The sequence below is a fragment of the Pseudochaenichthys georgianus genome, chromosome 8, assembly GCF_902827115.2.
Source record: "Pseudochaenichthys georgianus chromosome 8, fPseGeo1.2, whole genome shotgun sequence".
NCBI lineage: Eukaryota > Metazoa > Chordata > Actinopteri > Perciformes > Channichthyidae > Pseudochaenichthys > Pseudochaenichthys georgianus.
Genome location: NC_047510.2, coordinates 5,167,233 through 5,170,851, shown reverse-complemented (window position 1 = coordinate 5,170,851; position 3,619 = coordinate 5,167,233). Strand labels below are relative to the sequence as shown.

The following is a 3,619-nucleotide window of genomic DNA, read 5'->3' as shown; positions in this document are numbered from 1 at the left end:
GTGAAAGGGACATCCTCTTCATCGGTTTCCTGGAGCCTAAAAAGCAGAGCAAGAATAGGAACAGTGGTGAATAAGGGGAGAGAATTCAGTTGGGAGCAGACTGAACAGAGGACATAGCAATATTCATCTTAAAATGTTTGCACAGTAAATATTATGGCACTTTCGTTTATATTGCATTTGAACAGATCAGTTGTCATACCATGGTTGGATGTGCAGCATTTGGATGCTCTAATCGATCCGAGAAGGGGTTCCGGATGTATGGCTTCCCTAAGGACGTAGAGCGAAGGAAGAGATGGATGGCAATGGTCAACAGACAAAACCTGTGTCTGACAGAGGACAACAACAGCAGAAAACTCTGTCATGTAAGTAATGTTCACAGAGGTGACATGACTTGTTAACATTTTAAAGGGCATCATATTTCCAAGTGTAGAGAATTATGACTCTTCAATGACATTTGAAGTGTGCAGGGGAAACTGATCAAACCTACCTACCCACAGGTACACTTTGAAGACGACCAATATATTGGCAACAAATCAGGAGGAAATTTGAGGTTGAGGCCAGATGCTGTTCCAACAGTATTTATACATCGGCCTAAACCGAAAAGGAGAACATTCACGTCAACATTGGTATGATATATGAAGCTAACAATGTTTCCCATGTTATATCATTCAAGGATAGACGACACTCCTCACGCAACTTTCAGATTATACAGCTTCAAAAATACCAGGGTTCAGGGATTCTCTGAAGATGCATATACCACATGTACATAATCTACAGATTTCTTCATACTGTAACATTGCCAATAGGCGAACTTAGATGAATGTCACTATAGGAGTGTAGTGTACCCTTAAATGACAATAGGTGCACATGTAAAGGCAGCATACACATATAACAGCAATTGCCTTCTTATTGTTACAGAGATTCAGGGAGATATTGAGGTGGAGTTCCAAGGGAATGAAAGGGACATCACAGACAGAGAGAGTGAGACAGATGTCAGCAGACTGCCAGGGGCCAGTATGTCAGGGGCCGACAATCAAGAGGCCACCTTACCAGAGATCAGTGTGCCAGGAGCCAGTCAGTCAGGGGTCAGCTATGAAGAGGCCAGACTGCCAAGGGCCAGTTGTGACCGGGCTCACGTGGAGGATCTAATGAGGCAACTGAGAAGGGAGAGATGACTAAGAAAGAGAGCCGAGAGGGCTCTGGTAAACCAGAAGAGGATTAATTCGGCATTAAAAAAAAACACAATTTGATTAATCTAAAGTTTCAAAAAATCTTCAACACAGACCAAATTAGAGCACTTGGGCAATCAAAAAAAGGTGGGATAGGGTGGGGGAAAGAAACCGTGAAAAAAGCAATACAACTAAGGTTCTGTTGTGGCACTACAGGATATAAAACCCTCCAAGCCATGAATATGCCTCTGCCTGACATCAGGACCATTCAGAGGAGGATGCAGCACGTCAAACTGGAGCCAGGAGTGTTGGGGAGGTGTTTGATATGCTGAGGCTGAAGGCAGGTGGCATGAGTGAGATGGAGAAGAAATGTGTGCTCACCTTGGATGAGATGTCCATCACACCTAGCGTGGAGCTGCACCTGGGAACAGGGAGGCTGTTTGGGAACACAAACTACCTGGCCACAAAGGCCAGGCCACTCATGCCTTACTGTTCATGCTGGCTGGTGCTACTACGCGGTGGAAACAGGTTGTGGTAATTCTACTGACGGTGCAGTGTACAGGCCCATAATACTCACCATCGTTGAAGCAGCGGCATCTATAGGGCTTCATGTGGTTAACATCACCACTGATATGGGGAGCCCCAATAGGGCTATGTGGAAGTCCTTTGAGGTGACCTATGACAAGCCGTGGATAGCACATCCTGTGAAGCCACACCAGCACCTGTACTTCATGCCTGACGTTCCACACGTGGTGAAGAATTTAAAGAGTGCCTTGGTAAATGGTCACGTCATCACCATACCACAGGATGTGGTGGACAAAGAGAAGCTGCCGTCCAGCAGTGTTGGGAAAGTTCACTTTATACATGAACTAGTTCAGTTCACAGTTCACAAATTTTAAAATGAACTAGTTCAGTTCATAGTTCATAATTCAAAATGTTGAACTAAAGTTCATGGTTTCAAAAATGAACTAATTTATAGTTTATAGTTCTTTTTTCAATACGTTGCTGCGAGCTATTATTTGTCTCCTGTACGATGTTAATGGGATTTGGGTGGTAGTGGATCTGTTTTGGCGCTCTTTTTTATTCGCCACTCGCACATACCGTGAAAGGCTAGTCGTGTGCTTATTCTCAATGTGCCGTTTAAGGTTTGTTGTCGACGTCGTCGATGTACGGACTTGCTTTTTCAAACCGGGCGGACACAGTTTACAGGCAAACGTTAGATTTTTCCGTCCGAGTCAGTACTGACTTTAACGTAAAACTATTTAAAATGATCATACGCCGACGTCGTAGAGCAGGGGTCTTCAACTAAAATTCAACGAGGTCCAGTTAGAGAAAATGTCCCCATGCAAAGGTCCGGAACATCAAAATGTCTAACTTGCTTCATGAATTAGTGTGATATATATTGAAGTAGCCTGTAGCTTTATCAACATCTGTATGTAATCAACAGCTGACTGCCAATCAAATAAAGAAAGTACAATTCAAAAACAACAATATATATTGTCAATTAACATTAAATACTGTGGATATGTGTAATGTTCCTCTCGGGCTGCATTTACAAATAAACTAGAGAAAATAAATAAAATAGCTTTTGAAAATATATGCATCTTAAAAGTGCTTAATTTGAGATAAATACAATAAAGTGTAGCAGCAGCTTGAGTGTCCCTTTTTCTTTGTTAACCGTTTCACATCATGACTTAACAGTTTCAGCCGATTATAGAACAATATCAGTCTTTACACATCATAACAATTGAACAGTTTCAAAGTTTCTCTTTCTGTCCCTCTTATATTGCAGTCCCCCACTCACTTTTGTTAAATTCAGTGTGAGAATTGAGCTTGAGCTTGTCCTGCCAGGAGTTTGTAAATCTGGGCTGACATGGAGTCAAGTTGTACTTTTTACAGTATTACGGCTTCTACAGATGACGTTTTTTTATGGATTTTTTGTCAAAGCACTTAAGCTATTCATTGCTATCGGGATGTTAAGAGCATTCCATGGAATATAACAAAAAGTGTATCTCGAGCCGGTTTCTGAAACTTACCTACCCCACCTTTAAGTTAAAAATCAAGGGTTTTTATTATTATTCACAGCAGGGGTGGGGAACCTTTTTCCTTTCAATTTTTACAACATCCTCCGAGGGTCGTACAAATTATTGAACTCAACCTTTGCTTAAAATATTGAAGTTAAATGCATCAATCTGGTACACTTTGAGAGCAACATTAAGAGATCTATGGATACATCTCTCAACACCCATATGAAACAGAACTGTAAGCATATTTTTCTTTTTGGATATTTTACAAATCACTCCCCTTTTAAACTCTATTCTTGTTATTTTTAACAACTTTTTTGTTACTGTCATATAGTATTTTATACCTGTTTTTCATTTAGTCTCATTAATAACTATAATGATCATATCAAGGTGTGCCTTAACCTCACTGAGCTGAGGATATTTGAG

The 3,619-nt window shown here is 40.9% G+C and overlaps 1 long non-coding RNA gene across 3 annotated transcripts; it reads right to left on the bottom strand.

Moving 5' to 3' along the window:
- Positions 1–204: 204 nt before the first annotated feature.
- LOC117451492 (uncharacterized) lies at positions 205–1,614 on the bottom strand. Of its 3 annotated transcripts, XR_004552670.2 has the most exons (4): positions 1,551–1,614; positions 1,051–1,157; positions 492–591; positions 205–326 (listed from the first exon to the last, which is right to left on the bottom strand). It is a non-coding gene; the product is annotated as an uncharacterized lncRNA (long non-coding RNA). The 3 variants fall into 3 exon arrangements; XR_004552668.2 differs by lacking the exon at positions 1,551–1,614 and having other exon boundaries at positions 488–591; positions 1,051–1,460; XR_004552669.2 differs by lacking the exon at positions 1,551–1,614 and having other exon boundaries at positions 1,051–1,460.
- Between the last annotated feature and the right edge of the window lie 2,005 nt (positions 1,615–3,619).